Consider the following 19,521-nt stretch of genomic DNA (forward strand, 5'->3'; position numbering starts at 1 on the left):
TTATGTGGTGTTCTTTGTTCGCTGTGATTAGATCTATATATTCGAACCATTGTTTTCTCCAAGTCACTCCATATGAACACAAAGGATTCTATTTGGACTCTATTGACATTTGACAACGGCTTTGTGTAAATGTCGTCACCCTTTTCAAATAGCCTTTCCTCCCGCTTTATAGATAAGACAATAGTCCATACAAGCCGCATACATGTTCAACCAGCAACCATTACTGGAAAAACCATCATTACCGTGTTTTTATGATGTAAGTTGAGTAAAAGAAAAAGGGACGACGACAAAAGACTTGTAAGCCGAATACGGCTCTCGGCAGTCAGGAGGGCACGACATATGGGAGATACTCACCGACTCCCATGGGTAGACGAACTCGGCTTAGACGAAAGAACTCGGTTTATAGGGCTTACCAAGCCCCCGGATAGACGAACTTGACTTATATAAAATCAATAAATTGAATAAATTTCAAGAGTTTTCAAAAGAAAATCTTGCGTAATAATTGTTTTTTTCTTGATGATGTGGGCCCCTGGTTCGAATATACACGACAAGAATGGAAGGAAAAATCTAGCGTTTGCCAGCCCACGTGAACGAGTAGTTGCTTATGAGGAGCCGTAGGCACCGCCAATGCAAAGTCTCGCCTACATCGAGATGGTACTTTGTCACGTGGTAGATGTCGCTAGGTGGCTGGCTCAATATAGTTTTCTAGGAAACGGTTTTCAGAAATTTCTGTGACAGGTTTTGACTTGTTTTAGAAGCTTCTATGTGTTTTATTTTTTCTGATTTCTGTGCTTCTTCACCGGATTTCCTCCATTTTAATATTTTCTCAACACATGTCAACTTTTTCAATGCATATTTCACAATTTTTATATAGATGGTGTTCATTTTCTTAAATCCAAGGTTTTGAAGATTTTCTCCCATACATTTTAAACATTTTTTAAATGGCTTGAAAATTTTCATTAAAATATGCAAACAATTTTTTACATTGTACAAAAATAATTTACGAATGCCATGAATATTTTTTAAACGCGTTAATATTTTTTTTCAAAAAATTCACATACTTTATTGAGTGGGCCAAAACATCGTTTATCTTTTTAATTACACGGTCATATTTTTACATTCTACATATATTTAATAAAATCTTACAAAAATTCTTTAGTGCGTGACATACTTTTAAAGGTCACTAACATTTTTTAATGCTATTTTTTTTAACATGCGCATAAATTTATTTTCATGAGGTGAACTTTTTTTCAACGCTCGAACACCTGTTTAAATTGTTTTAAATATATATTCAGAATAATGTAACACATCTACAAAAAAATAAAAAATATGAAAATTCTGATGAAGAAATATCAGTCCAAGCACGTTATTCGGCTGCCCCTCTATCCTAACGCTGGAGGCGAGGCTTTGTGAGGTTTCACATAAAGCGATACCTAGACGTGCCCAATAGGTGTACCTCGGGAGCCCTTTTTTCCCCTAAAAAAGGGGGAATCCGATTTTCAGAGCATTATTTCTTCCTCGTAGTTAACCCAAATAAAAGGTGATCAAATGAGTTTTACATATGTTTGATTGTGACATAGCATTTGTTATATTGAACATATAGTCCGCTTCTTGAAAGAATTTTTTATGATTTCTTGTAGTCTTTTGGTGTGAGTGATTGGGGATTTTAGCATTTTTTTAATAGAGATAATAATAATATCATTAAGATATCAATTACGGGCCATCGGTCTTATGCTAGTATGATATCCATAGCTAATTAAGATATCAAGAATGCATGATTGCAAAGTAAAAAAGAGAAATTTGTTTTAAAAGTAGAAAGAGAAAAGAGAAATAAAATCATGATTTTGCCGAATTGAACGCTAACATGCAGTGAAAGAAACAACACAACCACTGCTCTTTGCAACATATGGACTGAGATTGAGATTCCTAGAATATGTAATTGTGTGGCGAGTAAGCAATGCCCTGCCAATACCCCATTGTGGTTATCTGATGTTTCTTGACCAAATATGAGATCTCCTTGTATTGCATGTTTCACACGCGGGCATATTCTTTTTCATGAGAATTGAAGTACGCTTTTGTTATTAAATCTAATAGTTTGGGTTTACTAAGCTAACTCATTAGCCGTCTATTTGCTTTCTACAAAAGCAAATCCATGTATAGTGTTTTTCTTAATTACTAAGCTAACTCATGCTTATGTATGCTAAGTTGCTCACTCCCATCTGGGAAAGGCATCAACTGGATTTGGGGTAAAGACATCAAGTAAAGTTTGTGAAGAGTGAATTTTTTGTTATAGTAAATTGTTAAGAGTTGCTCTAACTCATCTGGTGAACTATTAATAAGAACCATTGGACGAGAAAGATATATAGGTACAGAAAAAACGTTTTTATTTGGTACTAGAGATAGAGATATGGATGCTCTGTTGAAAGGAGCGGAAAGAAGAATATCTTTATTGAGTGCTGCAAAAAAGTGCTACCAGCTATACCATTTCCCAAACGAAAGAAAACAACTTGATAAGATGAATCTTGGCAAGTTTTGCATATCAAGCCTATATATGTATATAGAGAAATGTGTAACAGCTCCCGGATGTCTAGACATCCTCTATAAACAGTAAAAAAAAGTTAAAAAAATCAAAGATGGTCAAACTGTGTAGGTTGTTGTAAATTTTTGTGTTAAAATATCATGTAGAAAAAGGTGTATAAAGAAGTTTCTGATTTCAGCACTAAAAGTGCTCAAAACTTGAAGCACGGAAATGTTTCAGAGTTTTTAAATCATCTTTGATGTTGCAAAGTTTTTGATTTTCTGATTCTATTTATTTTGATTGTGCTGTTTATAGAGGGTGGCTAGGCATGCCGGAGCTGAAAATCCACTCTCATGTATATAACACATGTCGGCAGTGACAAAATGATGCTGGACATGTTTCACAACTACAGTCCCAAATAATGATTTTTCAATAATAGATGCGATCATGGCATAACGTTTGCTCTCCGATTAATCCCACCGTCCGTCGTCTCCTTTCACTGCCAGTCGTCCTGCTATAAATACATCCCTTCCTCGGCACATTTGTGACAGCCAAGCAAGCAAGCATCAACACGTACCTGCACCCATCACCCTAGTTAGCTCAGCAGTCAGCACCACCACCTGCTCTTAGCATGGCGGCCTCACTAGTGGGGACGGGGCCTTTAGCCCCGGCCCGTAAGGGGCTTTAGTCCCGGTTTCATCAACCGGGACTAAAGGGGCGGGACTAAAGGCCTAACCTTTTCGTCCCGGTCCTGTTACACGCCGGGACTAAAGGTGCTCCACGTGGTCGCCTCGTAGCGCCCCAGGAGCAGGCCCTTTAGTCCCGGTTCGTTACATAGACCAGGACTAAAGATTTTTAGATTTTGCTTATTTTTGGGGGTTTTTTTGAATGAAAATATTTTTGGGTTTCAGGGTTTTAGGGTTTAGGTGTTCGGGAGATTAACGTGGTGCCTCGTTTGGTGTTCGGGAATTAGTTTTCATATAATTTAAATAGAAATAATTATGCATATATATATATATAAGATTAACTTATCTTACAAGCGAGCATATATATACAATTACATGGAGATCTGAATTATCGGGACTAGAGCCCGTCTATTCGATTACATGGACGAACATCAGTAATGGCCCCTAGCTATACTAACTCGTCCTTTGTCATCTATAGCTTTCGTCCTCAGAAAGGTCGCAAGCTCCTCTGCAACAGCAATCGTGCGTTGCTCTGGTAGGACCTTCGTCGTCATGGCCGTGTGCTATATAAGAAGAGGAGATGAATATGAATATCAGTCATGATAACAAAGAATGACGGGTAAAAATAGAGGTGTGAATGTTCATTGCTTACGTCGAATCTGTGATCCTTGTGCTCAGAGGTAAACGTGCGAATGGTCTCGCAAACATAGTATCCGCATAGATGCGTTCCCCGTGGCTGCTGGTCGCACTTTACGAGAATAGAATATATATAATCAAAATAATAATCTAGCATCATAAATGTATTGAAAATTAATAGAAGTATATCATACTACTACTTACCTGAGCCGCTCTAAAGGTCAGCTTCTCATGAAAGTTACCGGGAGTCACGCACTTGAGCCGCTTCCAAACCCTGTCCGACAAGGATAATGATTTGCTAAGTTTTTCATTAATTGATATATCAGAAAATCATCGAAAGAGACCGATAGAGCACAAGAATGATTAAAATTACCCTTGGAGCATGTCTTGCGGGCTTTGGAACTGTTCCAAGGGTCTCGATAATGGGTCGAAGGCATCAACTCTTCCCTTATCAATTTGAATGTCCAACAGAATCCAATGGAAGCTGCACATGTATATATATATATATATATATATATATATATATATATATATATGTGTGTGTGTGTGTGTGTGTGTGTGTGTGTCAGTAACTTATCAATTACACTTATAAGTGAATGGACACAACAGAGTAAAGACCCTCACCTGAAGTTGTATGGAAACAGTATGTGGTCACAGAAATTTTGATCTATTAAAAACCTTAGAAGGTTTTCCTCCGTCTCCTTGGAAGGTTTATCAGTTAGCGTCGCTATATGTATTTTATCTGGGTCAATAAACCCAATATTTAGGATGCTCTTACTTTTACAATCCAGAATCTTCATTCTGCATAATAGAGTACAAGTTATATATAGACAATGAATTAAAATAACTAAACAAGTTATATGTAGACAACGAATTTAAAAACTTACAAACAATAGCAACTCATAAGCGATTTGTCGAGGGCGTCGCCATTGTACATCTGGAAGAGTTCATCAAAGTCGATATGGATTTGTTCGGGGCGGCTGTAGTACTCCTGTGGGACACTCAGCACGATCATCGTTATCCCATTCTTTGATTCACTTAAGTACCATTGATGCAAGTAACGCATATTTGTTGGGAGATCATCTTTGCTGACCAAAGGTCACCCATGACAAACTGTGGCTTAGGGGCTACCACAGCCTTGGGTATCTTATCGTCTTGGAAAGACAACAATTCTTCAACCGAGACACCACATGCAGCCGCCAACTCCTTTGCACTTTCTAAAGCTAGCCCCTGCACCGAAGGGGGAACATTCTCGGTTAACACCTTGAGGGGTGGGATCGACTGTTTGGCCTGTTGTCCAAGCTGAGGAACGTCTGATTTTTTCTTGCTTGTAGTTGAACTTGATTTGCTCCCACTTGCACTTGCACGTGATCTGCTCTTTTTCACTTCCTTCTGCAATGTGCGTGTATAGTCATCAGGCTTATGGTGTAAGTCATAAGGTCTCATATAGGAAGATTAGCATGACGTACCTTTGGGAGGGGCGACAGTTTGCGCTTTGGGGTGCTCCGTGGCTTAGGAATCGTCGGCGGAGCGTTCTTGGTGGCACGCTCCCGCTTAGTATCCGGAGCGGGCGGCGGCAGAGACGGAGGACCCAAGTCCGGCGGCGGTGATCGAGATTGACTCGTGTTGTGCTGGCCGACGTCATGTGGAGGGCTTGCACGTGATCTGCTCTTTTTCACTTCCTTCTGCAATGTGCGTGTATAGTCATCAGGCTTATGGTGTAAGTCATACTGTGATGGAAGGGGGTACGATCATAAGGTCCGATAGGAAGATTAGCATGACGTACCTTTGGGAGGGGCGACCGTTTGCGCTTTGGGGTGCTCTGTGGCTTAGGAATCGTCGGCGGAGCGTTCTTGGTGGCACGCTCCCGCTTTGTATCCGTGGCAGGCTCAGGCTTTGTATCCGGAGCGGGCGGCGGCGGAGCGTTCTTGGTGGCACGCTCCCGCTTTGTATCCGTGGTAGGCTCATGCTTTGTATCCGGAGCGGGCGGCGGCGGAGCGTTCTTGGTGGCACGCTCCCGCTTTGTATCCGTGGCAGGCTCAGGCTTTGTATCCGGAGCGGGCGGCGGCGGAGCGTTCTTGGTGGCACGCTCCCACTTGGTATCCGTGGCAGGCTCAGGCTTTGTATCCGGAGCAGGCGGCGGCGGAGCGTTCTTGGTGGCACGCTCCCGCTTTGTATCCGTGGCAGGCTCAGGCTTTGTATCCGGAGTGGGCGGCGGCGGAGCGTTCTTGGTGGCACGCTCCCGCTTTGTATCCGTGGCAGGCTCAGGCTTTGTATCCGGAGCGGGCGGCGGCGAAGACGGACGACCAAAGTCCGGCGGCGGTGATCGAGATGGACTCGTGTTGTGCTGGCCGACCTCATGTGGAGGGCTTGGAGGTAATGGAGGTGTAGGTGACCTGCGACGACTCGGAGGCGGTGTTGTCCTTGGGGCCGAGCCTGGAAGCTTGATGTAGTTCTTGTCCCATAGGATGACTCCACCCAGTACTTCTCCGAGTGTCCTCTCATCTTCGGGTCCAGCTATGTCGAGCTCCATATCATTAAACCCCGTCATGATTTCATCCACCCCGACTTTAGCAAAGCCAGTTGGAATCTCACGGCCATGCCAGCGTGCATCAGGGCCAGAAGGTAAAGCTTGTCCGACGGCCACCTTCATGAATATGTTCTTGAATTTCTGATGGAGTTCACATGATGTTGACTCCTTGATTCCATCCACGGGGTAGCCGGGACCGCCCTCTATCATTCTTCGTTCATCGTCGGGCGGGGCCTCAGATTCAGCCACGCTGCTTTTCCGCTTAGATGGGGCTCCGGTAATATCAAGTGCAGGATCTTCCTGGCGCGGTACTCCTCTAAGCTCATCAATCTACTTTTGTTGCTCGTTAATCCTGGCAAGCAACTGGTTGAACTTCTCATTCTCCTCATCCTGCTGCCGCTTCTTTGCTCTCTCTCGGCTTCTGTAAGTGTCTTGGTCTCTGGCAAACCCAAGCCACCACGGGTAAGGTGGACCGAAGCCTCGCGTTCGTCCTCCATGTTCGTCATTGCCGAGGACCAGTGTGAGCAAATCTTTATCTCTATCTGCAGTGAACTTTCTTTGTCCCTCCTTAATTTCTTTCACTATCCTTTTCCAATTCTCCCTGGGTATCCTAAGATTGTCATTGCAGATGAGGTCCCCTGTTGTTTCGTCGTACGACCCACCATGCGCAAGGAACCAATTTCTTGCTCTCAATTCTCACTCATCACGGAGTGGTTCAGGTACGATGCCTTTATCTATCAGATCTTGCTCTTTCTTTTCCCACTTTGGGATGGCAGTCTCATAGCCCCCTGGCCCTAGCTTGTGGTGATATTTCTTCTTGTCAGCATTTATCTTGTTCTTTTCTGATAATGCCTGGGCATCTTCTGGCTCCTTGTACTCTTGAAATTCCTTCCAGTGATTCGCCTGCTTGGCTAGATACCCCTCGAATACTGGCATTTTCTTTGTCTCCAGATAGTTTTTCCATAGCTTCATCTTCCAGCTACGGAACAGTTCGGCCATCTTCTTTAGAGTCCACTGCTTGACTTTGGCCCTCAGTTTGTCTGCGGCGTCTTCATTCTCACATTCTGGCAGGTTGAAATGTGACATGAGATCATTCCAAAGATTATCTTTGTACCTTTCGGCGACATAGTCACTATCGGCTGCCCCTTTGCGCTTGTTCCACTCCCGAACGCTGATCGGGACGTGATCTCTAACGAGAACTCCGCATTGCTTCTTGAATGTGTCAGCAGCATTCTTAGGAAGTTTGGGTTCGCCCATAGGCATTATCACCTCAAAGGTGTAATGCGTCCGTGCATCCAACTTTCTAGTCGAGCCTCATTTCATAGATTTGGTCGATGTGGAGGCCTAAGAAGGAGAAACATTCGTCAAATAAATGTATATGTATACAATATAGAGCTATCTCCAATATTTTTCACATATTACAAGTGATTGTCGAACTTCATATGTATACCTCGCCGGACTTTATTATTTCTTCACCGGCTTCTCCACCGGCTTCTCCATTAGTGGAGCTATCACCTTCTCCGTCATTGGACCTATCTCCTGCCCCATCGGCTTCATCTTCGTGTCGCTCGACCTCCATTCCATATCCGGAGTCGTTTAGATATGACGTCGGAGATTCAGCTGGTTCAACGTCGGGGCCGTCTTTGATTATATCTTCGAGAAGTTCTTCCTCTTCGAGGTTCCTGATATGTGGATCCATAGTTCTGCCTAAAACGGACATTTGATTAACTAATAAACTAACAAACTAGCCGGGCGAAAACTTCGAAGGCTCGTTTTATATAGGAGGACCTTTAGTCCCGGGTCTTGGCTAGAACCTAAACTCTAAAATACCAGCCGGGCGGAGCCGAGTCCCGAACACTTAAGCATGTACAATAGCAAAATTAAACTAGTTCTATTAATTTTCTTGCTAAAAATAAACTATTAACACTTAAGCATATACAATAGAAAAATTAAACTATTAACACTTAAGCATATACAATAGCAATAATCTAAGAAACACTATTAACACTTAAGCATATACACTATACAATAGCAAAATTAAATGACAAAAAAATATTTCTTCTTCTTCTAACCCTAAACTAATTTTTTCTCTTCTTCTATTTCTCCTCTTCTTCTACTTCTCCTCTTCTTCTACTACTTCTCCTCTCCTCTTCTTATATTTTTCCTCTTCTTCTCCTCTCCTCCTCTTCTTATTCTCCTTTTTCTTCTTTTCTTCTCCTCCTCTTCTTATTCTCCTTTTTCTTCCTTTCTTCTCCTTTTTCTTCTTGGCCGAAGTGTTGGGGAGGAGGGGGCGTGGAGCTTACCGGCCGGAGGTGTCGACGGCGCGCGGCGAGGAGGACGGCGACGCGCGACGAGGAGGGCGGCGCGCGGCGAGGAGGACGGCAGGCGGCGGCGAGCAGGACGACGGGCAGCCTGACGGCGTCGTCGAGTTCGTCGCTTGCCGCGCCGGGCACGAGAACGAGAGGAAGAAGAAGAGAAAATGGACGATTTGGGTTCGAAATTTTCTAACTCCCGCTTATACAGATGGATCTTTAGTCCCGGGTGGAGCCACGAACCGGGACTAAAGACCCCTTTAGTCCCGGATGGAGCCACGACCCGGGACGAAAGACCCTTTTTGGGCAGACCAGAAGGCGGGAAAAAGGGGCCTTTAGTCCCGGGGCGTGGCAAGAACCGGGACTAAAGGGGGTCTTTAGTCCCCGGTGGAGCCACGACCCGGGACTAAAGACCCTTTTTCGGCAGCCAAGAAGGCGGGAAGCAGTGGCCTTTAGTCCCGGGGTGTGGCACGAACCGGGACTAAAGTTTTGCCTATATAAACCCTCGCCCCTGCCCGCCATATCCCCTGTTTTTTGGTTGTTGAAGTGTGACCATTCCATGCTCTTGCCACTCTAGTTCATGCACATGATGTATTCGATGAAATGCCCGAGCCACTCTACTTAAGCTTTCTCCTCTCCAAGCTCGACCTCCAAGCTCCATTTTCCTTAATATTTGTCTAGGTTTGGCCGTGCACCAACTGCGAGCACCACCGTGGTGAGCCTCTTGTTCTTATCTTCTTTTTAAAATCAAAAAAATCTTACTTGTATGATTTAGATACATACTTGTATAAATTACTCACTTTCATTATTTTTTGTTATTATATAGTGCGATGGTTTTGGTATCCGCCTCCGTCGGCCCTCGTCCTGTCTATGATTCGGATGTGGTATATATTATCTTTTATAACTATTTGTTTTATTTAGTGTTTATGACAATTATGACGACCAATGTGACATATTTTTTTAATCTAGGAGGTATGTGAACCGGAAATTCCAATCCACATAAAAATTCTTGTCGAGAAGTTAAATTTGGTTAAAAGAGAAAACAAATACTTGAAGAAAAAATTGAAAATAATTGAGGATAAGAATATGGAACTGGAGTTGCATGTCGCCGATGTCATCGATGATCGCAAGATGAAGATCGATGCGATGCGGTTGAAGATGGATGCAATGCGCTTGAAGATGGATGAAATGCGCTTGAAGATTAGGAATATTAGAAAATATGCCATTGATAAAGAGGCTTGGTATCATTATGCTGTTGGGTCAATTGTTACCTTAGCTGCGATTTTGATCGCGTTTGTTGTTGCATTTAAATGTTTTACATAGTTGTATGTTGTTTTATGACAACACTTTATGTATTTATTTTTTGCAATAATAACATTTGATCACTACTGTTCTTTGGCTTTAATGTGATGATGAACTTGTATTAATTTGGTCATATGTTCTGCAATGGTCTTTTGAACTTATTTGAACTCCATACTTTTTGTGTGTTCAAAATGCACCATTCAAAGGCACATCACAAAATTTCAACAATTTCTGACTTCATTTGGTATATTTCGTGCATTTACTTTTTTTTTTGAGGTAGTTGACCCTGAAATTGAAAAGCACTACAAATGAACTCTGAAAATGTTGAAAGTTGGCATGCTATCATCATTTCACCCACATAGCATGTGTTAAAAAGTTGAGAGGGCTACGACAAAAACTGGATGCACTTCGTGTACAAAACGGACAATCTCTCTCGAAGTATCAGGGTTTCGAAGGAGAACTCATCTCTTACAAAGGGATTTCATTTTTTTGAACTTATTTGAACTCCATACTTTTTGTGTGTTTAAAATGCACCATTCAAAGGCACATCACAAAATTTCAACAATTTCTGACTTCATTTGGTATATTTCGTGCATTAACTTATTTTTTTTGAGCTAGTTGACCCTGAAATTGAAAAGCACTACAAATGAACTCTGAAAATGTTGAAAGTTGGCATGATATCATCATTTCACCCACATAGCATGTGTTAAAAAGTTGAGAGGGCTACCAAAAAAACTGGATGCATTTCGTGTACAAAACGAACAATCTCTCTTGAAGTATCAGGGTTTCGAACGAGAACTCATCTCTTACATGGATAGTATGAAAATGAAAAGTGTTCGAAATTTAGTACATTCCATACATGCATTACATAAAAGGTTTAATACATTATTACATTATTGCATCAATATTCCTATATATTATTTCTGTTTTCTTCTGGGTCGTAGCCATGGAGAATCTTCATCATTCAGTAGGATGCTTGGGTCAGTTTTCACTTTGAAGGGCGGAATTTCATGAAACTTATTATAATCTTCTGACATGTCTGTCTTGTCATCTACTCCCGCGATGTTTCTTTTCCCTGAAAGAACTATGTGGCGTTTTGGCTCATCGGACAATATCTTCTTTTGCTGATTTCTTTTTCTCGTTAATGTAGACATGTCCTTCACATAGAAAACCTGAGCGACATCATTGGCTAGGACAAATGGTTCGTCCATGTACGCAAGATTGTTGAGATCCACTGTTGTCATGCCGTACTTTTGGTCTACAACTACCCCGCCTCCTGTCAGCTTCACCCATTTGCACTGAAATAAAGGGATCTTAAAAGTAGGTCCATAGTCAAGTTCCCATATCTCCTCTATGTACCCGTAATATGTTTCCAAACAGTGCCCATTCTCGTCTGTTGCATCAAAGCGGACACCACTATTTTGGTTGGTGCTCTTTTTATCTTGGGCAACCGTGTAAAATGTATTCCCATTTATCTCATACCCTTGGAAAGTACATATAGTCGAAGAAGGTGGCCTGGCCAAACAGTACAGCTCATCTTCAACGATGTCGTCATTCATGAGATGTGTCTGCAACCAACTACCGAAAGTCTTCTCGTGTTCCCCTTTAATCCAAGAGTCAGCCTTCCCCGGGTTTTCGGAGCGTAGAATATTCTTGTGTCTCACGATATATGGAGCCACCACGGTGAAATTGTGTAGAACTGTGTAGTGTGCTTGAGAGAAAGAATGTCCGTCCATACATACTTTTGCTTTCCTTCCTAGTGTGCCTTTTCCTGTCAGCCTACCCTCATACCGAGATTCAGGAACACCAATCGGCTTAAGGTCAGGAAGAAAGTCCACACAAAACTCAATGACCTCCTCTGTTCCATAGCCCTTGGAGATGCTTCCTTCTGGCCTAGCACGGTTACGAACATATTTCTTTAAGACTCCCATGAACCTCTCGAAGGGGAACATATTGTGTAGAAACACAGGACCGAGAATTCTAATCTCTTCGACTAGGTGAACTAGGAGGTGTATCATTATATTGAAGAAGGATGACGGGAACAACAACTCAAAGCTGACCAGACATTGGACCACATCAATCTGTAATCCTGATAAACTTTCTCGATCGATTACCTTCTGAGAAATTGCATTGAGGAATGCACATACCTTCACAATTGCCAGGCGAACATTTTCCGGTAGAATTCCCCTCAATGCAACCGGAAGCAATTGCGTCATAAGCACGTGGCAGTCATGAGACTTTAAGTTTTGGAATTTTTTGTCTTTCATATTTACGATTCCCTTTATATTCGATGAGAAGCCAGTCGGGACCTTGATACTGAATAGGACTTCAAAGAAGATTTCCTTCTCTTCCTTAGTAAGAGCGTAGCTGGCACGCCCTTGAAACTGCCCTGGATGCATGCCATCTCTTCCTTTATGACGTTCCTGGTCCTCCCGTGCTTCCGGTGTATCTTTTGACTTCCCATACAAGCCCAGGAAGCCTAGAATATTCACGCAGAGATTCTTCGTCAGGTGCATCACGTCGATTGCCGAGCGGACCTCATGGACTTCCCAGTAGGGTAGCTCCCAAAATATAGATTTCTTCTTCCACATGGGTACGCGCTTATCAGGGCCGTTACGAACAGGTTGGCTGCCAGGACCCTTTTCGAAGATTACTTTTAAATCTTTGACCATATCAAATACTTCAGCACCAGTACGGATGACAGGCTTCCCCCGAGGTTCTGCCTTACCATTGAAATGCTTGCCTTTTTTCTTTAAGGGATGCATGGGCGGAAGAAAACGACGATTGTACGGATACACATTCTTCCTACAGTTGTCGAGATATATACTTTCTGTCTGATCCAAACAGTGCGTGCATGCATTGTATCCCTTGTTTGGCTGTCCTGAAATGTTACTAAGAGCAGGCCAATCATTGATGGTTACGAAAAGCAACGCTCGAAGGTCAAATTCCTCTTGTTTGTGCTCGTCCCACACACGTACACCTGGTTCGGCCCACAACTGTAAAAGTTCATCAACTAATGGCCTTAGGTACACATCAATATCGTTGCCGGGTTGCTTTGGACCTTGTATAAGCACTGGCATCATAATGAACTTCCGCTTCATGCACAACCAAGGAGGAAGGTTGTAGATACATAGAGTAACGGGCCAGGTGCTGTGACTGCAACTCTGCTCTCCAAAAGGATTCACGCCATCTGTACTCAGACCTAACCATAAGTTCCTTGCATCAGCTGCAAATCTCGGGAACTCTCTCTCGATTTTTCTCCACTGCCGATCATCAGCGGTGTGCCTCAACTTATCGTCTTTCATACGATCTTCCATGTGCCATCGCAACAACTTCGCATGATCTTTATTTCTGAACAGACGTTTCAACCGTGGTATTATAGGAGCATACCACATCACCTTGGCAGGAACCCTCTTCCTGGGTGGCTCGCCCTCAATATCACCAGGGTCATCTTTTCTGATCTTATACCGCAATGCAGTGCATACCGGACATTTATCCATATTCTCGTACTTCTCACCGCGGTAGAGGATGCAGTCATTAGGGCATGCATGTATCTTCTGCACGTCTAATCCTAGAGGGCAGACAAGCTTCTTTGCTTCGTACGTGCTGGCGGGCAATTCGTTCTTTTATTGGAAGCATCTTCTTCATCAGTACTAGCAACTTTTCGAATGACGAGTCAGTCACACCGGTCTCTGCCTTCCACTTCAGCAATTACAGTGTGCTACCCAGCTTCTTCTGGCCATCTTCACAAGTTGGATACAACAATTTGTTGTGGTCCTGTAACATCTGCTCGAACTGCAACCTCTCCTTTTCCGTGTCGCAACCTCGCCGTGCATCAGAAATGACCCGGCCAAGATCATCAGCGGGCTCATTTGGTTCCCGTTCTTCATCCTGATCTTCTTCTTCATTGTCTTCCATTGCGGTATCAGCATACTCAGGGAACATAGATCGGTAGTTGTCATCATCGTTCTCTTCTTCTTCATCGTCTACTTCCATCATAACCCCTCTTTCTCCGTGCTTGGTCCAAACATTATAGCCCGACGTAAAACCGGACCGAAGCAGGTGGCTCTGAATGACTCTTGAGGAAGTGTAATCCTTCTCATTCCGACATTCAACACATGGACAAAACATAAAGCCACCACCATGCTTGTTCGCATCGGCTACATCTCGAAAAGAATGCACACCTTCTCTGTAAGCGGTTGTGCGTCGATCACCGTATATCCATGGATGGCTCATCTCTGCGTTATACGACAGTATATCAAATACAACCACGATCCTAAAAATTAGTACCGCACGGTCTAAACGAGGAAATATAGTTGCTAACCTTTTAGAATAAGTAGAAATAAAGAGGAAGAGGTTTAAGCGTGGCTCGGGCATCTCATATCGTAGTTGTGTTCGGTGAACTGAAGCGGCATCACTCTAACACACATTTCAACAAACACCTCTAGTGCATCAAAAAAAGTGGAGAGCAAGCACCCACCCACAATCCTCGATCCAAGAAAAATGCAACGAAGTGGGGAGAGGGGGGCTGTGCTATATATAGGCAGAGGACTTTAGTCCCGGTTTGAGACACAAACCGGAACTAAAGGTGGCGCACATGCGGGCTGCCCACCGCGTAGCCCTTTAGTCCCGGTTAAACCGGGACTAAAGGTTCCTTACGGGCCGGGACTATAGCCTCGAGGGAGGCATAGGGAATTGGGACGACGTGGCCGGGCCTTTAGTCCCGGAACTAAAGGGTCCCGGCCAAAGGCCGTTTTCTACTAGTGTATGCCCATGTCCTACTCCAACACAGAGGAGTGCTTCGACGGCCGCAGGACCCTGTACTCCACCACCGCGGAGTGCTACGACACCCGCAAGCACGGCCACGGTAACGGTCATGGCCATGGCGGGACCAACATGTACTCCAATACTATCACTGAAGTCGAGTGCTTGGACAACAGCATGGACGGGCAAGGCCACGGCGGCGGTGGCAGGACCATGTATTCCAACACCACCCACGGGCTCTTCGACTCCGGCAGGCTGGCGCATGGGCACGTCCACAGCTACGGGCACGACGACGGTAAGACCACAGCGTACACCACCAAGGAGTGTTTCGGCGGAGGCTGAGCATGGGCAAGCGTACTACAAGAAGGAGGTTAATAAGCAGCACAAGAACAGGGAACGCGTCGGTGAGGTCGGCACATTCGCCCCGTTAATTACTAAACAAGTCAACATCCCATAGTACAATTTTATCCATGTACAATTTTATCCATAGTAATTAAGATCAAAGTTTTCATAGCCGGCTAGCTAGTCTCGCTATAGCAGCCTGATCGCCGCTATATGGTGTTTATGTACCATTGTCCCGTAACGGAATTCTGGATAAAATTGTGTACGATTATACATAAACGGTGTGGTTTATGTACAATTGTCCCGTAATGGTAGACCTACATCCGTCCTACTTAATGGTAGATGCTGCAGTGGCGGAACAAGTGCTTCAACTTCATATCAGTCGTTTTGGTGAGAATGATTTTGTTTCGTGGCCTCATACTCGGTCTGGTACATTTTCGGTCCGTTCAGCATATCACTTGGCTAGAATAACAAAGGTTTATTCATCCCGCAGTATCACAGGCCGTGGTATGTCCTATAATCTCCATTGCGTATCCAGTTCTTGGAACAAATTGTGGGCGATCAAGGCACCGGGGAAAATGTTAATTACTCTATGGAGGTTTGTGTTGGGGAACGTCGCATGGGAAACAAAAAATTTCCTACGCGCATGAAGACCTATCATGGTGATGTCCATCTACGAGAGGGGATGAGTGATCTACGTACCCTTGTAGATCGTACAGCAGAAGCGTTAGTGAACGCGGTTGATGTAGTGGAACGTCCTCACGTCCCTCGATCCGCCCCGCGAACAATCCCGCGATCAGTCCCACGATCTAGTACCGAACGGACGGCACCTCCGCGTTCAGCACACGTACAGCTCGACGATGATCTCGGCCTTCTTGATCCAGCAAGAGAGACGGAGAGGTAGAAGAGTTCTCCGACAGCGTGACGGCGCTCCGAAGGTTGGTGATGACCTTGTCTCAGCAGGGCTCCGCCCGAGCTCCACAGAAACGCGATCTAGAAGAAAAACCGTGGAGGTATGTGGTCGGGCTGCCGTGGAAAAGTCGTCTCAAATCAGCCATAAAACCTCTGTATATATAGGTGGGAGGGAGGGGACCTTGCCTTGGGGCTCAAGGAGCCCCAAGGGGGGTCGGCCGAGTCCAAGGGGGAAGGTTCCCCCCAAAACCGAGTTGGACTTGGTTTGATGGGTGGGAGTCCTTCCTTCCCTTCCCACCTCCCTTTTTTTTTCTTTCTCTTTGATTTTTCTTTGTATGGCGCATAGGGCCCTTTTGGGCTGTCCCACCAGCCCACTAAGGGCTGATGCGCCACCCTCATGGCCTATGGGCTTCCCCGGGGTGGGTTGCCCCCCCCCCCCCCCCCCCGGTGAACTCCCGGAACCCATTCGTCATTCCCGGTACATTCCCGGTAACTCCGAAAACCTTCCGGTAATCAAATGAGGTCATCCTATATATCAATCTTCGTTTCCGGACCATTCCGGAAACCCTCGTGACGTCCGTGATCTCATCCGGGACTCCGAACAACATTCGGTAACCAACCATATAACTCAAATACGCATAAAACAACGTCGAACCTTAAGTGTGCAGACCCTGCGGGTTCGAGAACTATGTAGACATGACCCGAGAGACTCCTCGGTCAATATCCAATAGCGGGACCTAGATGCCCATATTGGATCCTACATATTCTACGAAGATCTTATCGTTTGAACCTCAGTGCCAAGGATTCATATAATCCCGTATGTCATTCCCTTTGTCCTTCGGTATGTTACTTGCCCGAGATTCGATCGTCAGTATCCGCATACCTATTTCAATCTCGTTTACCGGCAAGTCTCTTTACTCGTTCCGTAATACAAGATCCCGCAACTTACACTAAGTTACATTGCTTGCAAGGCTTGTGTGTGATGTTGTATTACCGAGTGGGCCCCGAGATACCTCTCCGTCACACGGAGTGACAAATCCCAGTCTTGATCCATACTAACTCAACTAACACCTTCGGAGATACCTGTAGAACATCTTTATAGTCACCCAGTTACGTTGCAACGTTTGATACACACAAAACATTCCTCCGGTGTCAGTGAGTTATATGATCTCATGGTCATAGGAATAAATACTTGACACGCAGAAAACAATAGCAACAAAATGACACGATCAACATGCTACGTCTATTAGTTTGGGTCTAGTCCATCACGTGATTCTCCTAATGACGTGATCCAGTTATCAAGCAACAACACCTTGTTCATAATCAGAAGACACCGACTATCTTTGATCATCTGGCTAGCCAACTAGAGGCTTGCTAGGGACGGTGTTTTGTCTATATATCCACACATGTAAATGAGTCTTCATTCAATACAATTATAGCATGGATAATAAACGATTATCTTGATACAAAAATTATAATAATAACTATATTTATTATTGCCTCTAGGGCATAATTCCAACAGTCTCCCACTTGCACTAGAGTCAATAATCTAGCCCTCACATCATCATGTGAATTACATTGTAATAAATCTAACACCCATACAGTTCTGGTGTTGATCATGTTTTGGCCGTGGAAGAGGTTTAGTCAGCGGGTCTGCTACATTCAGATCCGTGTGCACTTTGCATATATTCACGTCCTCTCCCTCGACGTAGTCGCGGATGAGGTTGAAGCGTCGTTTGATGTGTCTGGTCTTCTTGTGAAACCGCGGTTCCTTTGCTAAGGCAATGACACCCGTGTTGTCACAGAACAAGGTTATTGGATTCAGTGCGCTTGGCACCACTCCAAGATCCATCATGAACTGCTTCATCCAGACACCCTCCTTAGCCGCCTCCGAGGCAGCCATGTACTCCGCTTCACATGTAGAATCTGCTACGACGCTTTGCTTGGAACTGCACCAGCTTACCGCACCCCCATTAAGAATAAATACGTATCCGGTTTGCGACTTAGAGTCGTCCGGATCTGTGTCAAAGCTTGCATCGACGTAACCTTTTACGGCGAGCTCTTCGTCACCTCCATACACGAGAAACATCTCCTTAGTCCTTTTCAGGTACTTCAGGATATTCTTGACCGCTGTCCAGTGATCCACTCCTGGATTACTCTGGAACCTACCTGCCATACTTATGGCCAGGCTAACATCCGGTCTAGTGCACAACATTGCATACATGATAGAACCTATGGCTGAAGCATAGGGGACGGAGCGCATATGCTCTCTATCTTCATCAGTTCCTGGGCACTGAGTCTTACTCAATCTCGTACCTTGTAAAACTGGCAAGAACCCTTTCTTGGACTGTTCCATTTTGAACCTCTTCAAAACTTTATCAAGGTATGTGCTTTGTGAAAGTCCTATCAGGCGTTTTGATCTATCCCTATAGATCTTAATGCCTAGAATGTAAGCAGCTTCTCCTAGGTCCTTCATAGAGAAACTTTTATTCAAGTAATCCTTTATGCTCTCTAAAAACTCCACATTGTTTCCAATCAGCAATATGTCATCCACATATAATATTAGAAACGCCACAGAGCTCCCACTCACTTTCTTGTAAATACAAGATTCTCCAACCACTTGTATAAACCCAAATGCTTTGATCACCTCATCAAAGCGTTTGTTCCAACTCCGAGATGCTTGCACCAGTCCATAAATGGATCGCTGGAGCTTGCACACCTTGTTAGCATTCTTAGGATCGACAAAACCTTCGGGTTGTATCATATACAACTCTTCCTTAAGGAAACCGTTAAGGAACGCCGTTTTGACATCCATCTGCCAGATTTCATAATCGAAAAATGCAGCTATTGCTAACATGATTCTGACGGACTTAAGCATTGCTACGGGTGAGAATGTCTCATCGTAGTCAACTCCTTGAACTTGTGAAAAACCCTTTGCCACAAGTCGAGCTTTATAAACGGTCACATTGCCGTCAGCGTCCGTCTTCCTCTTAAAGATCCTTTTGTTCTGAATAGCCTTGCGGCCTTCAGGTAGTACCTCCAAAGTCCACACTTTGTTCTCATACATGGATCCTATCTCGGACTTCATGGCTTCTAGCCATTTGTTTGAATCTGGGCCCACCATTGCTTCTTCATAATTTGCAGGTTCATTGTTGTCTAACAACATGATTGATAAGACGGGATTACCGTACCACTCTAGAGCAGCACGTGGTCTCGTCGACCTGCGTGGTTCGACAGAAACTTGCACTGGAGTTTCATGATCATCATCATTAACTTCCTCCTCAACCGGCGTCGCAACGACAGAGGCTTCCCCTTGCCCTGTGCCACCATCTAGAGGGATAAGAGGTTCGACAACCTCGTCAAGTTCTATCTTCCTCCCACTCAATTCTCTCGAGAGAAACTCCTTCTCGAGAAAAGCTCCGTTTTTAGCAACAAATACTTTGCCCTCGGATTTGAGATAGAAAGTGTACCCAACTGTCTCTTTTGGGTAACCTATGAAGATGCACTTTTCCGCTTTGG

At 44.3% G+C, this 19,521-nt stretch overlaps 1 pseudogene; it reads left to right on the forward strand.

Annotated features, from left to right (window-relative positions):
- The first annotated feature begins 14,757 nt into the window (after window positions 1-14,757).
- On the forward strand, window positions 14,758-15,205 carry LOC123442241 (annotated as a pseudogene).
- The last annotated feature ends 4,316 nt before the right edge of the window (window positions 15,206-19,521 follow it).

Source organism: Hordeum vulgare, chromosome 3H, assembly GCF_904849725.1.
Source record: "Hordeum vulgare subsp. vulgare chromosome 3H, MorexV3_pseudomolecules_assembly, whole genome shotgun sequence".
Lineage (NCBI taxonomy): Eukaryota > Viridiplantae > Streptophyta > Magnoliopsida > Poales > Poaceae > Hordeum > Hordeum vulgare.